Consider the following 18,302-nt stretch of genomic DNA (forward strand, 5'->3'; position numbering starts at 1 on the left):
CAAATCCGGTCTCAGACACTTAATAATTACCTAGCTGTGTGGCCTTAGGCAAGCCACTTAACCCCATTTGCCTTACAAAAACCTAAAAAAAAATTTAGACTTTATACACTTGGATCTTGCCATCAGTCCAAGGTAAACCATTTGCATGGTCATAGTGAAACTCCCTTCCCTGCTTGCAATCTATTGGCATTCCATCTTGCCCTCTGCCTTGCAATCCCCAAACCTGTTCATCATGACCACATATCCTTCAATTGCTTAGTTCTTTCCAAGTCCATTACCTTTTTACTCTCTTTTTCCATCTTGATTCCTTGGTGAACCAGTTCAATTCTACATTATCCTTTCTCTTTTCTTTATCATCCATTTCATTATGGTGAAACTCATGACTCCTTGGGATTTTCTTGGCAAGGATAATGGAGTGGTTTGCTATTTCCTTCTCCAGCTCATTTTTCAGAGGAGAAAACTGAGGCAAACACATTAAGTAGCTTGCCCAGAGTCATTTGGGTATTAAGTGTCTAAGGCCACAGAGTTCTTCCTGACTCCAGGCTCAGCGCTCTATCCACTGTACCACCTAGCTTTCCTCTTACCTATTGTCAAGCTAGCCTTTACAAATCTCAGCCCTATATTAACCCTATAATTAACTGCCTTAATTCCTCCATTTGAACAAAGCTATGCTGACAATCCTGTACAAATCTGTTATATAATATTGACTGGGCCCTAATTCCAGCAAGGCAATCATTTTATACCTTCCCAATTGATTTACTTTCCCACTCACCAGAGCAGTTTTTCCAACTTTTCATCCCTCTTCAAAATTCTCATCAATAACCATACTTCCTTATATTTCCTGAAGCCCATCAACCAGATTGGCCTGGAGAATGAGGATCAAATTTTCAAGCCACAGTAATTCTTAAAGTCCATTGACTTTAAGTTGCAGCAGGTTTAAAATTTCAGTGGAATACCCAAATTTATAAAATTAAAGAGTGGTTAGTGATCTACAGATAGAGGAAATTTCAGGGATCTTCCTTTACAGATAAGGAAACTTAAGTATCTTGTCAAAAATCCTGTAGGTTTTGAACCCAGGCCCTCTGACTACAAAGCTTTCCACTGTATAATTCTGTATTATACTGTCTCTTAATTAAACTACATTTAATAAAAATCAGGTTCATTCATTTAACAAGCATTGACACTTGTCTGCTATTATAAGCTTATTCACTATAAGCAGAACTTAAATGTAATTTATATTCATATATATTATATATGTATATACATATCCTTCTGTATTCTCATTTAGAAATATGAACATCTTATGTTCAGACAAGAGAAGTAGTAAGTGATGGAGACATACCAGAATTCCACTTCAGAGGGAGTCACTTGGTCTCTCTATAGAATCTTGTCATGAGCACTGGTATGAGACATACTGAGATGTTTGAGAGTCTGGTTGGTGATTTGTCCCTGGAAGGTTTGATGCTTGTATTATTGAATACTCAATAAAGATTAAATTCTAGCACTGATAAGTACAGGTCTTGTAAATTATGCTAGGTGTTACAATATCCTCCTCTCTTTTCTAGCTCCCCCTTAAATATAATCTTCCCTCATTAGAATATAAGCTCTTTTGCGGGGGGCAAGATGGCAGCAGGAGAAGAGCCTCTCTTAGGAGTTCTCTCCAAAATATTTCAAAAGCCTTAAAATTATCACTCTAATTAAATTTTCGGTAGACAGAACCCACAGAACGATCCAGTGAGGCAATTCTCCAGTCCAAGGTAACCTGGAAAATAATGGGAAGGCTCTGTTCCATGGGGCTGGAGGGGTGGCAGTGCACCAGTGCTTCAGCCTTCTGGGAACAGTCCCAAGGCACCTGGGTCCTAGCAGCAGAAACAGTTTTCTGACCTGCCACCCCCAGGGAGCACTAAGCACCACTTGGAAGGTCAGCAGGGAGACCTCTGCCAGAGCAAGTGTGAAGCCCAGGCCAGAATGACTCTCCTCAGCATAGCCATGGCCATCAGCTCAGCCCAGATCCCAGGAAACAGAAGCAGGCCTGTGGAGCTGCCCAGCAGGAGCCGCCCAGCAGCTGTTCCCTGAGCGCTCAGCCCACAGAAGGTAACAGTGTGGAGGGAGACTGCCAAGGTCTGCCCTCTGTCCCTGGGACAGGACTCTGGGGCTTTGACCATATTTAGACCCTGGTCACAGTCTAGGGCCCCAGAGGGATGAGCTAATGGTCATTTAACAGACCAGGAGAGCAGTCAGAGCTTCACATACTGAAGTCCTTGTGGGGGTGTCCCAGTAATGCTCAAAAGCTCAGGAAGCACCCCAAAACTAAGCACAGGCTGGGGAAATGAATAAACAGGGGGGAAAAAAGAACCTGTCCATAGACAATTACTTTGGTCCTATGGAAGACCAAAATACACAATCTGAAGTTGAGAAAGTCCAAGCTTCTGCATCAAATGACTCCAAGAGGTGTGGCTAGGTAGCACAGTGGATAAAGCACCGGCCCTGGAGTCAGGAGTACCTGGGTTCAAATCCGGTCTCAGACACTTAATTACCTATCTGTGTGGCCTTGGGCAAGCCACTTAACCCCATTTGCCTTGCAAACCCCCCCCCCAAAAAAAAGAACCCAAGAAATATAGAAGTTGGTCTCCGGCTATGACAGAGTTCAAAAAAGATTTTGAAAATCAAGTAAGGGAGGTAGAAGAAAAATTGGGAAAAGAAATGAGAGAAATGCAGGAAAAACATGAAAATGAAATCAGCAGCTTAGTCAAAGAGATAAAAAAAATGCTGAAAAAAATAACATTAAAAACCAGTTTAGATCAAATGTATAAAACAGTTCAAAAAGTTATTGAGGAGAAGAATGCTTTAAAAAGCAGAATTGGCTAGATAGAAAAGGAAATTAGAAAGATCTCTGAGAAAAATAAATCCTTCAGATGTAAAATGGAAGTAAAGGAAGCTGATGACTTTGTGAGAAATCAAGACAAAAATAATTCAACACCAAAAGAATGAAAAACTAGAAGAAAATGTGAACTATCTCATTGAAAAAACAACTGAGGGGGGCAGCTAGGTGGTACAGTGGATAGAGCACCAGCCCTGGAGTCAGGAGTACCTGAGTTCAAATCTGGCCTCAGACACATAATAATTACCTAGCTGTGTGGCCTTGGGCAAGCCACTTAACCCCATTGCCTTGCAAAAACTAAACAAAAACAAACAAAAAAAAATAAACCTGATCTGAAAAACAGATCCAAAAAAGATAATTTAAAAATTATTGAGCTACCTGAAAGTCATCATCAGGAAACAAGTCTTTACTTCATTTTAAAAGAATTTCTACAGAAAAATTTCCCCTGATATCCTAGAAGAAGAGGGTAAAATAGAAATTGAGAGAATCTGCCAATCTCCCCCGGAAAGAGAGCCAAAAAAAAAAAAACCTCACCCCCAGGAATATTATAGCCAAGTTCTAGAACTCCCAAGTCAAAGAGAAAATATTACAAGCAGCTAGAAGGACACAATTCAAATATTGTGGAACTACAGTCAGGATTAACCCAGGACTTAGCAGCATCTACATTAAGGGCTCGCAGGACTTGGAATATAATATTCTGAAACACAAAAGAGCTTGGAATGCAACCAAGAATCAACTACCCAGAAAAACTGAACATCCTCTTCCAGGGGAAAAGATAGACTTTCTTTCTTTTTTTAAGTTTTAATTAATTAATTAATTAATTCTTATTTTGTACAGATAATTTTTTATACATTACTAAAATATTCTTTTTTAAGAGTAAACATAGTACCCCCTCCCCTCAAAAAAATGTAGACCCACATGAGCAATAATGTAAAGGGGAGAGAAAAAATTTAAATTTAAATTTAAAAAATAATAATTATAATTGTAGGTATGGACAGGTGGCACAGTGGACAGAGCACTGGCCCAGGAGCCAGGAGCACCTGAGCCCAAATCCAGCCCCAGACACTCAACAATCACTTAGCTGTGTGACCCCATGCATGCCACTCCAACCCCATTGCCCTGCAAAAACCAAAAAAAAAAAAAAAAGACCCAAAATAAAATAAAATAGTAATAATAATAATAGTAAGGGTGGCCGGGTGGCAGACAGAGCACTGTCCCTTGAGCCAGGAGCGCCCAGGTCCAAATCTGGCCTCAGACATCCAACAATCACCCAGCTGTGCAGCCCCAGGCAGGCCACCCAGCCCCATTTACCCTGCAACTCCCCCCCAAAAAAATAATAATAATAATAAATATGCTTCAGTCTGTGTTCCAACACCACCAGCTCTGTCGCAGGTGGATCACATTCTTTATAAGTCCATCACAAAAGTTACTTCCATATTTGTGCACCATTGTCTTTGTTGATCACAACTCCCTCCATTCATACTTCTCCACTACCATGTGCTATATTTTCTCTCTCCTTTCACTCTGTCTCTGCTGTAGGGTAGCTACTTTCAATGAGATGGGGGAATTTCAAATGTTCCTGTTGAAATGACCAGAGCTGAACAGAAAGTTTGATCTTCAAGTACAGGAATCAGGTGAAGCATAGAGAAGGGTAAATTATGAGGGACTTAATGATTATGTATTCCTGCATGGAAAGATGATACTGATAATACTCATATGTACCTTCTCATTGGATAGAGCAGGTAGAAGGAGCTTTTATAGATGAGGCACAGGGGAGAGCTGAATTTGAAGCTATAATATATTGTAAAAATGGAGTCAACGGCTAAAAGGAAAATGTAATGGGAGTAAGAGAAAGGAGAGGTGGAATAGGCTAAGATATTTCATATAATAAGATTTTTTTATTACAATGAGCTATTGCAATGATGTGGAAGGGGGGAAGGCGAGAGGGAATGAGAGAGCTTTCATTCTCATTGGAAATGGCTCAGAGAGGAAACAGTATACAAGCTCAATAGGGTATAAACATCTAGAAGAAAAAAGAGAGAAGGGAGACCTGGGAGGGGAGGGGAGATGTGGATGATAGAAGAGAGGGTAGATCATAGGAGAGGATAGAGGATAGCCAGATATAACACATTTTCTTTTTTTACTTTTTGCAAGGTGGTGGGATTAGATGGCCTGTTCAGGACCACAGGGCCAGGTGGTTGCTGGGTCTCTGGGGTAGGATGTGGGCTTAGGGCCTCTTGGCCCCAGGGTCAGTGCTCTGTCCACTGTGCCACTCAGTTGCCCCACGGAACATTTTAGAAGAGGGACAAAGTGAAAGGAGAAAGAAAATATAATATATGGTGGTGGGGAGGAATGGATGGATCAGCAACAGCAACTGTGGAAAAATATGGAAGTAACTTCTATGATGGACTTATGATAAAGAATGTGATCCACCTAAGACAGAGCTGATGGCGTCAGAACACAGACTGAAACACATTTTTTTCCTCTTTCTTTTACTTTATTTCTCATGAGGTTTTATATTTTTGTGGGGGGAGGGGGGTATTATGTTTACTCTTGAACAAGAATATTTTAATAATGTGTAAATAAATTAAAGATTTTTTTTTCTTTTTTTTAGGTTTTTACAAGGCAGTGGGGTTAAGTGGCTTGCCCAAGGCCACACAGCTAGGTAATTATTAAGTGTCTGAGGCCAGACTTGAACTCAGGTACTCCTGACTCCAGGGCTGGTGCTCTATCCACTGCGCAACCTAGCCACCCCAAGAAAAATTTTTTAAAAAGAATATAAGCTCAGGGGCAGCTAGGTGGCACAGTGGATAAAGCACCAGCCCTGGAGTCAGGAGTACCTGGGTTCAAATCCGGCCTCAGACACTTAATAATTACCTAGCTGTGTGGCCTTGGGTAAGCCACTTAACCCCATTGCCTTGCAAAATCCTAAAAAAAAAAAAAGAATATAAGCTCTTTGAGGAAAAGAATTGTCTTGCTACCTTGTATTTGTGTTATATGAAAAAAATATTAATGTAGCAATACAATCTGTGGTTTAATCTATTAAAAACAATTTTATTTAATTTAACATTAATGTAGTGCCTAATATGTGCTGGGCAGTTTTACAAATATTAACTCATCAGAGTTTTTCCACTAAACAATTTTGAATGAAACCTCTAAATGGATCCTAAAACAACCAAAAAAACCCAATACAGGGGCGGCTAGGTGGTACAGTGGATAGAGCACCAGCCCTGGAGTCAGGAGTACATGAGTTCAAATCTGGCCTTAGACATTTAATAATTACCTAGCTGTATGGGCTTGGGCAAGCTACTTAGCCCCATTTGCCCTGCAACAAACAAACAAACAAACAAACAAATCCAATACAGTGAAGAGAAATAGGGGTAGCTATGTGGTCCAGTGAATAGAGCACCACCCCTGGAATCAAGAGGACCTGAGTACAAATTTGGCTTCTGAGCCTTGATACTTACTATGTGATCTTGAACCAGTCACTTAATGCCATTGCCTCCCCAAAACAAGCAAAAAAGTGAAACAACTTTTCAATGTGATATCTTAGAGAAACCAGCGAGAAGCTTTTAGTCACAGCACAGCTAAGGTCACAGCACAGTTCTGCCAGCAGTACTGCCAACTTGGAGAGCAAGATTTCAACCCTGGGAAGCTGGTGGGCTGTTGGGTTACCCTAGCACAGAGAGAAAACTGGGAATACCAGAAACATCAGAATGGAAAGTCAAATATTAGAACATGAGCTCCCAGCAAAAAAAAGCTTGACACCCTATATCAAAGGAACAGAGCTCAACTGACAAAATGATCAGAAAAAAACAAACAAAAAATGTGAACCATTTACAGCTATTGTTCTAGGGTTGATAAAAAAAAAACCACCATCTTAGAAGAGGAAAGCAGTGACAAAATGCTCTAAGGAGCTGATGAACTCGTCTCAATTACAAAAAGACCTCTTGGAAGAACTCAAAAAAGATTTTAAAAACCAAAGAATAGAGGAAAGAAAAGGAGAAAAGAATGAGAGTCATGAAGATAAATTATGAAAATTTAAGTGAAAAAATAATATTAAAAGCAAAATTTACCAGTGGAGAAAAGAATGAGAGTTATGAAGAAGAATTATGAAAAATTAAGTGAAGAAAATAATATTAAAAGTAAAACTGACCAATTGGAAAAGGAAACAAAAACACTAACTGAAGAAAATAAAATATTAAAAACTAGATTTGAATAAATGGAGATGAATGATTCTGTGAGACACCAAGATTCCATCAAACATCAAAAGGCTGAAAAAATAAAAGAAAATGTAAAGTACCTCTTAGGAAAAATGATCAATCTGGAAAATAGATCCAGAAAAGATAATTTACAAATTACTGGTCTACCTCAAAGCCACAATTAGAAAAAGCATCTGGCCAGTTATCATGCCAGAAATTATCATAGAAAACTGTCCTAATATCTTGCAACAAAAAGATAAAATGGTCCTAGAAAGATCATCCCCAGAAAGAGATTCCAAAATTAAAAACTTCAAGGAATATTGTAGCCAAGTTTCAGAATTCTCAGCTACAGGAAAAAATATTCCAGCTAAAAATCTGTAATTTAAATGTCAGGGAATCACAGTTAGGAATATGTAGCACATACCGATTTCAATATTAAAGGACTGGAGGACCTGTTATGATATTCCATAGGACAAAGGAGTTTATATTATGACTAAGAAGCAACTTACTCTGCAAAACTCAGCATATTCTTTCAGAGGGAAAGATGGCTTTTCAATGAAATAGAGGACTTTCAAACTTACCTGATAAAAAGATCAGAATTGAACAGAAAATATGATCTTCAAATACAAACTGAAGAAAAGTGTTAAAAGATCAATGGAAGTGGGAGGATGAGGAAATGTTAGTTATCTCTTGAGAACTGTATTTTTCTTAGGACAATTGAAAAGAACATATTTAGACAAAGGGTATACATATAAATTGACTTCGTTATAATTAAACATTTAGCTCTTGAGTGATTGTGCTTTTACATGATACTTTTTAAATCATGAGGATTATATTTCTATAGAGATTACTTATAAAGAAGGTATGTTATAAATTAATTATGATTTGATGATCTTTATGGTTCTTGAGAATTATATTTCTAATGGGACAGTTAAGGGGAATGTACTCAGAGGCTGTGGGTATGAAGTGACTGTGAGGTAATCTTGCTTCTCAATCAACCTTGAGAACTGTACTTTTATCAGATCAGATAAAAGGAAAATATCTGGATAGAGGTTTTGGGTACAAGATAGGTTTAAAACCATCGATGCATGAAAAGAAGGATTATACTAGGAAAAGGAATAGCATTAAAGGATAAGTAACATCATATGAAGAGTCACAAAGATCTAATGAAGTAGAGGGAAAGAAGGGAGGGTGTGAGTACAGAGTCAATATTATCATCAACAGATTTAACCCAAAGACTGAATAAATACATTCCCAATTGTTTTTAAAAATCTACCCTACAAGGAAATGAGGGAGGGGAGGGGAGATAGAGAAAGAAAGGAGAAAAGGGGACTGATAAAAAGGGAAGATAAAAGTAAAGGCAAAGGTAAAGGTACATAAAATTTAAAAAGAAAAATGAAGTAGGAAAGGGAAAAGGAAAGGGAAAAGTTAATAGAAAGAAAGGTGGATCAAGAGGCATCAATCAGAAGCATAACATTGGTGAGGGATAATGGGAAAGGAAAGAAAAGTACAAAATGGGGAAGATAGCATGAAGGGAAATACAGTCAGAAATCATAACTGTTAATGTGAATGGGATGTCTTTTCTTTCTCATGGTTTTTTCCCCCTTAGTTCTAATTCCTTTCACAGTATCATTAATAGGAAAGTGTTAAACATAAGTGTACATGTACAACTTTTACAAGATTGTTCTCCACTATGTGTAGTGGGGAGGAAGAGCATTTGGTAGAAAAATGTGGAATTCATAAACTTGCAAATGGATGGATATTGAAAACTACCTTTGTATGTAAATAGAAAAATGAAATTAAAATTAAAAACCCCAGGCTCAAGGAAACCACTAGCTTCAGTCTCCCTCTAGTAGGGATCACAGATAATCATCACTGCTTCTACCTCAAGCACTCTCCTTAGACAACCTTGTGATAGACAGAGTACTATTTTACTGTTGAAGAAATTCAGAAGGGTTAAAGAGCTTGCCCAGAGTACACAGATAGTGTGAGAGGAAGGATTGAAATCCAGAATTACTGTCTCAAAATATAACCTCTAGCTTTCTCACAGGTACTTAAAAACCACAATCAGAACTTGAAACCAGCTCTTGACTTGCAATCTTGTGTTCTTTGTAATATCATTACCCTCTTTAGAGACAAATTTGAATAACTATATGAGGAATAATATAAGAAATTATACAAGAGATTTGGACCTTTGAAGTCTTCAAGGCTGATCAACAAATAAAACTATCTGTATTTCATCTTAGATGAAATCTCTACTCTGTCCAGAGCATTAACTATCCAAATCCAAAGCATTAACTATTTCTTTTAGGGTTTTTTTTTGCAAGTCAAATGGGGTTAAGTGGCTTGCCCAAGGCCACACGGCTAGGTAATTATTAAATGTCTTAGGTCCGATTTGAACTCAGGTACTCCTGACTTCAGGGCCAGTGGTCTATCTACCACTCCACCTAGCTGCCCTGCATTAACTATTTCTATACTAGACTTTGCAGCATCTACAAATTAATAAACTTGCCACTTGAACTTTCATGCAATATCAGGAACCATGAATAAATGCCTGGGACATTTCACTGGAAACTTCATCTCAAGTTGACATCCAATTGTTAATGAGTACTTCTCAGAAGCAGCTATTTAACTAGTTCCGATCCATCTAATTGCATTATTGTCTATCTCACATTGTCTATCCTTTCCAAAATGATAGCATTAGTATTCTTTGTTAAATGATTTACTAAAGGGGCAGCTAGGTGGCACGGTGGACAGAGCACCGGCCTTGGAGTCAGGAGTACCTGGGTTCAAATCCCACCTCAGACACTTAATAAATACCTAGCCGTGGGGCCTTGGGCAAGCCACTTAATCCCATTGCCTTGAAAAATCTAAAAAAAAAAAAAGATTTACTAAAATCTAGGTAAATTCTATTTATGGCATTCCCCCTGATTTTTCAATCTCTTATTAACATTGTCAAAAATGGAAATAAAAATCCTTTGCCATGACCAATTCTTGAAGAAATCCTGTTAGCTGTTTGTGATCATTCTTTCCTTTTCTAAGTCCACAAACTATCATTTTTACGCTTTAGAAGTTTCCTGGGAATAGAAACCAAAGTCACTGACCCATGGTTTTCAGACTCCACTTTCTTCCTTATTTAGAAAATTGAAGTATTTGTTCTTTTCCTATCCTGCTGAGACTCCTCCCAGTCTCCATGGTCTTTGTATTTTTTTTTCTCCTGTATTTAATGGACACCAAGTAAAATGGACATTTTGATAATCACAGTAGAATAGAAAAAAAGGATTATTCATGAAATTGTGATCATTAGAGAAATGCCAATGAAAGGAATTCTAAAATCCACTTACACCAATCAGACTAGCAAAAATGATAAAAAAGGAAAATGTAGGAGGGGCTATGGGAAAACAAGGACATTTGTGGATCTTTATTATGAACAACTTGCTTTTCTTTCAAAGACAACTAGTTAATTGACTTGCCCAGGGTCATATAGTTAGCTCAGGTTCTCCTGACTCCAGTGCCAATTGCTCTATCCACTTTACCACCTAGCTGCCCCTTGCTTTTCTTTTAAAATATATTACAACATACATAAAGCATAAACTCATTGTGTATCTTTCAAAGCTTTTCCACTTATCTGTGTTTCTTTCTCACTGTCCTTATATTATCTTCTACACATGACTCCATTATTTTTATCTGAGTTTTTGACTGTCCTTACCCTCTACTCCTTCCCATACAAGTGGCAAAAATAACAAGCAAAGCCCTTGCAACCAATATGCATAGTCAGGTAAAACAAAGCACTGGATATTTCTGAAAATCTATTCTTTTTCTGCATCCTGAGTCCATCCACCTCTCTTTAAGGAGGCAAATGCTATGCTTCATCTTGTCTTTTGGATCAGGGTTGTTCATTGCTTTGATCAGAGATCTTGAACTTTTCAAAGTTTCTTTTCTTTTTAATGTTGCTATTGTATAAATGTTCTCCTGATTCTGCTCACTTTACTTTCATTTATTCATGCTCTCCATGATTTTGGAATTTTTAAATGGTTTATTATTCTTATTTCTCAAGTAACAAATGCTTTTTAAATTAATCTGTCCCTCTAACTGCCCTCCTCCCCAAAATGAGCAAATTGTTTAAGTAGTTTTTTTAATCTGAAAAATAAATCCCTTAATAGCTTCATAGTCTGGCACAATAAATTCCCCATTAATCATTTCCAAAAGAGGTAAATGTTCATGTTTCATTTTCATTCTTTTGAACTCATTTATCATTGTTTAAGCATCGTTCTAAAGTCTTTCAAAGCTGTTTTTCTCTCTAACATTATCGTTGTATAAATTGTTCTGTTTCTGCTCAATTTCCTCTGCATTGCTTCATAAAGGCCTTGACAGTTTCCTGTGAAATTGTCCATTTCATCATTTTTTAATGGTACAATAGTATTCCATTACATTCATATATCAGAATTTGTTTAGCCATTTCCCAATGGAGAACACCCCCTTAGTTTCTCATTTGAAGCCACCATGAGAAGGGGGAAAAACATAAATATTTTTACACATATAGATTCTCTTCTTCTTTCTTTGATTTCTTTAGGGGTATAGACTTAGTAAAGGTATAGTTGGATCAAAGAGAATATATAATTTGATAACCTACTGGGAACAGTTCCAAATTGGTTTCCAAAATGATTGGATCAGGTCACAGTTCCACTGGAAACTGGTCATTAGAGAAATTCAAATGAAAGGCATTCTGAAGTCCACTTAAACCTATCAGACTAGCAAAAAATGATAAAAGAGGAAAATGTAGGAGGGGCTATGGGAAAACAGAGACACTAGAGTGCACTGTTTAGAGAGGAGTAGAGAGCAGCAGTACAAGAAGGGCAACAGTCTAATTGGGGAAGTGGAGATTCTCCAGTGGGTGCTATAAATGAAAATGAAAATTGAAGGTTTTCATTTTCTGGAGCTCTCTGCCAGTCATGATGGAGCATCTATTCTAATTCCTAAGAAAGGATGCATATCTTGAACAGACTGGAGCTATTGTCTGTTATTGCTCCTTGAAATTATCAAAAGGTCAGAAAGATTAAATTTCTGTTCCCTTTCCCCCTACACTTGCAGGGAGCCCGCATTTCCTACATAGTTTAAACTTTCTTTAAACTTATTAAGAATCTCTTTAAAACTACCTGTACTTCTGTGTTGTTAGGGTGTGCGTGCATGTGTGTGTGTGTGTGTGTGTGTGTGTGTGTGTGTGTGTGTGTGTGTATGTTTGTATAAAACTCTAATTATCTATAACTACCCTGATTCAAATCTATATTCTACAGATATGTGCTGGAACTAGTTCAAACTGGCTTTCAAGAGTCAGTCATTAAATTTTCAGTGTGAGCATTTACTTTAGGAATTGAAAATACTAAAAGTCAGGGCTTGATTTATTGTTTTGTTGATTTCTGGACTTGACAAAATTAAGGAGAAAATGTTAATAGTGAAGATTAGATTTAAAAGTGTGTCCTTAAACTTTTTTTTCCAGAAGGTTAGTTAAACATTCACCATCACATCCCTGTTTGTATATTAATTGCATATGCAGTGACTGCAATAAAGGATGCCAGTGGATGGTTTGGAATATACTTAAATAGGACAGAGGTGTGACTCTTCATATTAAATAACTGAGGATTCATCATGCCTCTGAGGAGAATGATATCTGAAATTGTAACTGTGAGAGAATTTCATAATTTTTTATTTTTTTATTAATAATGTTTAGGGGTTCCTATTCTAAACTACTGAAATGTGTAAATAGACTAGGGTAGTATGGCAGACAGTAAAAATAAAATTTTTAAAGGAGGAATATTTTTAAAATTCTTGGAGTCAGAAAGTCAGTGGAATGAGGGTCAAAACGGAAGTATGTGTCGATTAAGGGGGTTTCCAAGTCCTTGATGTCAGCTTAGGGAAGAGTAGGGAAGGGGTGAATAAGATCACATTCCTAAAGTGGAGGTGAGGAGGAAAAAGCAAGGTTGGAAAGGTATGATAGTTGAGAAGGGACTTAAATGCCAAACAGAGGAGTTTGCATCTGGTCCTCGAGATAATAAACTGGAGTTTATTGAATATGGCAGTGATATGGTCATATCTGAACTGTAGAAAAATCACTTTGCAGGTGTGTAGAAAATGTTTTGAAACAATCATTGTGGCCAATTAGAAGGCTATTGCAATGTCCAGGGAAAAGGTTATAAGGACCTAAGGTCATGGAAATGTGAATAAAAGGAAGACAGGTACAAGAAATGTTTCAGGATAGAAATAAGATTTGGTGACTGATTGGATATATAGAGTGATTAAGAGTGAGAAGTTGATGATATCAGGATCACAAACTGGGAAACTGAAAGGATTATGATTCCCTAGGGGAAAAGATAATGAGTTAAGTTTATAGTATGTTGAGTTGGAGATGCCCACGGGATATCCAATTCATAGTGAATGGCTAGAGTTCAAGAGAGAGAATGGGCTGGATACATAAAGCTGAGAGTTATCAGCAGAGATAATTATTAAAACCACAAGATTTAATGAAGTCATGGGGTGTATAAAAAGACATTCAAGGCAACATGCAATTACATTCTGCAGGGGAGTTATCTGAGATGTCCAGTGGCAAACTTGATTAGCTTTAAGTTAGGATTTGAGAGCAGTTACTACAAGAGCCAAGTGTAGAAAGTTTTCCTTTGACTTGCCTGCCAAGATCTGGAAAGTAATGAGATAATCTATTCCCTCCAAATGTTATTCTGAAAGCAGGATGCCAGAGAGTGCTCCCCTGAAAAAATCATTCAAGTGAAAATATGAAAACTTAGCTTTAGAAGATGGACTGAGGGAAGGCATCAAGATCCAGACCTTCAAGAATCTGCTGGAGTCAGTCACTAGAATGCTTTACCATTCACTTTTGATTTAGTTTAGCAAATGTAATCCAGTCTATAATGAAGGATTCTTTGGGAGCAGCTAGGAGTCACAATGGTTGGAGTACTTGGTCTGGAGTCAGGAAGACTTGAATTCAAATGTAGCCTCAGACATTCGTTAGCTGTTTGACCTTGGAGAAGTCACTTCACCTCTGTTTATTTCAGTTATCTCTATTATAGCATCTACCTCTCAGGGTTGTTATAATCAAATGAAATAATTATAAAGTACTTAACACAGTGTCTGCCATATTGTAAGTGATATAGATGTTGATGATTAATTATTAACATTTTATTATTTGAGAGATTAGAATTTCAATGAGATAAGAGTTTAACATTAGTCAAAATAAACTATGAATTATTATTAGAATTCAGACCCTTAGTACAGATCCAGAATGAAGCACCAAGAAGGAAAGCCAGGGCTTGATCCTGGTCCCATCTATACAGAGTAGTTCAGTTTGAGCTCAGAATGCCATCTAGTGTTTTACTCAGAGATTGTATGCTGAGTAGATTTCCCAGGGTAGTCTCCATCTTTGTGCCAATGAAAAAGCAAATCTTCTGTGAATGAGATATTTTTTCCATTGTTTTTATTTCAAGTGAATTTCCTCATGTGAAAATATATATAGCCCACTTACTCAGGAGCCAGTTCAAATCAACATCAGACAATTACTAATAGTGTGACCCCAGGCAAGTCAATTAACCTTTGACTCAGTTTCCTCAAATGCAAAATGAACATAATAATATCACCTACTTCCCAGTGTTGTGACAATCTTGAGATAATATTTGTGAATCCCTAGGCAACTAATAAATGATTCTTCCCTTGCATTTCTATTTCTATTATTCTTGAGCTTTCCCATGGTACAGATTGGTAGACTTAGAGAGATACTTTTTCAACTTAAAATCATTGAGTTTAGATTTGTAAAACTCTTGACATTTATTTATTTACTTATTTTTAACCAAATATTACATCCCTGTCCAAGAACCCATCATCATTATATGTTAAATCCTGGGCCAGAAATTTAAATTCTTTTCTCAGTTACCAACTTCTTTTTTTAAATAATATTTTATTTCTCCCTAGTTCCAAGTTTTCTTTCTCCTTTTCTCTCCCCAAGACAGTAAGTAATTTGATATGTTATACATGTTCAATCATGCAAAGCATATTGTTGGGGGGCAGCTAGGTGGTGCAGTGGATAAAGCACCAGTCCTAAAATCGGGTAGACTTGAGTTCAAATTCAGCTTCAAACACTAATTGCCTAGCTATGTGACCTTGGGCAAGTCACTTAATCCCATTGCTTTAAATAAATAAAATAAAAAACATATTGTCATATTAGTTATGTCATGACAGAATAAACAGACTCAAAGGGAAAAAGCCATAAAAAATATAGAAAGTGAAAAATAGTATGCTTTGATCTGCATTCAGACTTTTAACAGTTCTTTTTTTTTCTTTTATGAGTTCTTTCTGTGAAGATAGATAGCATTTTTCACCATGAATCTTTTGGAATTATCTTGGTTCATTGTATTGCTGAGAATAACTAAGTCCCTCACAGTTGATCATCTTATAGTATGTCTTACTGTGTACAATGTTTTCCTGTCAAATACCATCTCCTTAGCCATCTCTTTACTTAATAGATCTTGTTTTTTCTTTTAAAACTCCTTTCAAGGAGTAGCAGTGACAAAAATATTTCCCCATTAAGGAGACTGACTCATCCTCATAGATAAAAGCTAAATACAATTTATAGAGACACATACGAACAAGGGACTTGATGATTATGCCACTGAATAATAGATTTTCTCATTATACCTTCTTACATGTACCACAGACTGAGATAGTCACAACTTGCCCCAACTCACCACAGTTCTATGTACTCTGATCATCAGTCAAGGACACATCTGATGACAGAGCCTGAGAACTGTTCTGTTGAATCTCTTTAGTATGTTGGTCTCTGACACATGAGGTCAGTGATACTTCTATTTCCCTCCTTCCCCTCCATATTTGTATTTTCCCACACCTACATAAGGCACCATACTTTAATATTTAATACATGTTTGCTGAATTGAATTGTAATCATCATTATTAGACAATGTCTTTTAGAATCTAAGAAGAGACTTCTGAGGTCAAAGAATCCAATCTGAAACCAAGCAAAAATCCCCCTCAGTCTCCCTGCCAATAGGTCATCTAGCTTTTATTATAAGATCTTCAGAGATAGAGATCTGCTTGAGACAATACATTCCACTTGATTAGCACTATTTGTCAGAAAGTTTTTCCTTATATTAGGTCAATCTACCTTTCTGCAGCAACATTGCTCTTTGAGGTCAAATAGATTAAGCTCAATTCCTCTTCCAACATGACAGACTCTCAAATATTAAAAAAAAAAAAATAAGAACTAACATTTATATAGCCTTTTTGAAAGATTTTATTTATTTTGAGTTTTACAATTTTCACCCTAATCTTGCTTCCCTCCCCCCACAAAAGGCAGTCTGTTAGTCTTTACATTGTTTCTATGGTATACATTGATCTAAGTTGAATGTGATGAGAGAGAAATCATATCCTTAAGGAAGAAAAATGAAGTCTAAGAGGTAGCAAAATTACATAATAAGATAATGGGTTTTTTTTAAAAGGTCTTTGGTTCAAACTCCACAGTTCTTTCTCTGGATACAGATGGTATTCTCCATTGCAGAGATCCCAAAATTGTGCCTGATTGTTGCAATGATGGAATGAGCAAGTCCATTAAGGTTGATCATGTTGCTGTTAGGGTGTACAATGTTTTTCTGGTTCTGCTCATCTGGCTCAGCCTCATTTCATGCAAGTCCTTCCAGGTTTCCCTGAATTCCCATCCCTCCTGGTTTCTAATGGAACAATAGTGTTCCATCACATACATATACCACAGTTTATTAAGCCATTCCCCAATTGATGCACATTCATTTAATTTCCAATTCTTTGCCACTACAAAGACGGCTGCTATGAATATTTTTGTACAAATGATGTTTTTACCCTTTTTCATCATCTCTTCAGGGTACAGAACCAGTAGTGGTATTGCTAGATCAAAGGGTATGTACATTTTTGTTGCCCTTTGGGCATAATTCCAAATTGCTCTCCAGAAAGGTTAGATAAGTTCACAGCTCCACCAATATTGTATTAGTGTCCCAGATTTCCCACATCCCTTCCAACATTGATCATTGTCCTTTCTGTTCATAATGGCCATTCTGAGAGGTGTGAGGTGGTACCTCAGAGAAGCTTTAATTTGCATTTCTCTAATAAGTAATGATTTAGAGCAATTTTTTATATGACTATGGATCACTTTGATTTCATCTGTAAATTGCCTTTGCATATCCTTTGACCATTTGTCAATTGGGGAATGGCTTGGTTTTTTTTTTAAATTTAACTCTCTATATATTCTAGAAATGTGTCCTTTGTCAGAAATACTAGTTGTAAAAGTTGTTTCCCAATTTACTACATTTCTTTTGATCTTGGTTACAGTGGTTTTGTCTGTGCAAAAGCTTTTTAATGTCATCAAAATTATCGTTTGTTTTTAATGATGTTCCCCATCTCTTCCTTGGTCATAAACTGCTTCACTTTTCACAGATCTGACAGGTAAACTACTCCTTGATCTTCTAGTTTGCTTATAATATTGTTTTATATGTCTAAATCCTGTATCCATTTTGGTCTTATCTTGGTATAGGGTGTGAGGTGTTGATCTAATCCAAGTTTCTTCCAATTTTCCCAACAGTTTTTTATCAAAGAGAGAGTTTATATATAGCCTTTTAAAGTTTGCAAAGTGCTGTATAACTATTATCTTAATCAGTCCCCACAGCAGTTCTGTGAGGTAGGTACTGTTATTATCCCCCCTTTACAGATGAAGGTTCTGAGGTTAAGAGAGAGTAATTTGTTCAAGTTCACATAAATTAATAACTGAGGCAGTATTTGAACTCAGGTCTTCTTGACTTCAAGTTCAATACTCTAAAGATAGCTTTTTTGCCCTCTGACCCAATTTTCTCTCATCCAGATTAAACAACTCCAATTCTTTGAAACTTCCCATGGGGCTGGAATGGATGACAAAAGAAATCTAAAGGTAATGGGACACCAATGTGTAGCTTATCACCTCCCAAATTCCTGACATAGTTCTGACTCCAGAACTTCTCTTATTCCCTGGGAATCTGAACAGGGATAAGACATATGACTGACTTTGGCCATTTCTTGGAGCCTGTTTCTGTACTGATCCCAACACAAGCAAGGAACTGTCTCAGATATTCTTTGTGTGAGTTCCAAGTTCTTCACTGATATGCTTCACTGATATGGTTGTGAGGTCACATTGATAGGGTATG

This window comes from Macrotis lagotis, chromosome 2 (genome assembly GCF_037893015.1).
Source record: "Macrotis lagotis isolate mMagLag1 chromosome 2, bilby.v1.9.chrom.fasta, whole genome shotgun sequence".
NCBI lineage: Eukaryota > Metazoa > Chordata > Mammalia > Peramelemorphia > Peramelidae > Macrotis > Macrotis lagotis.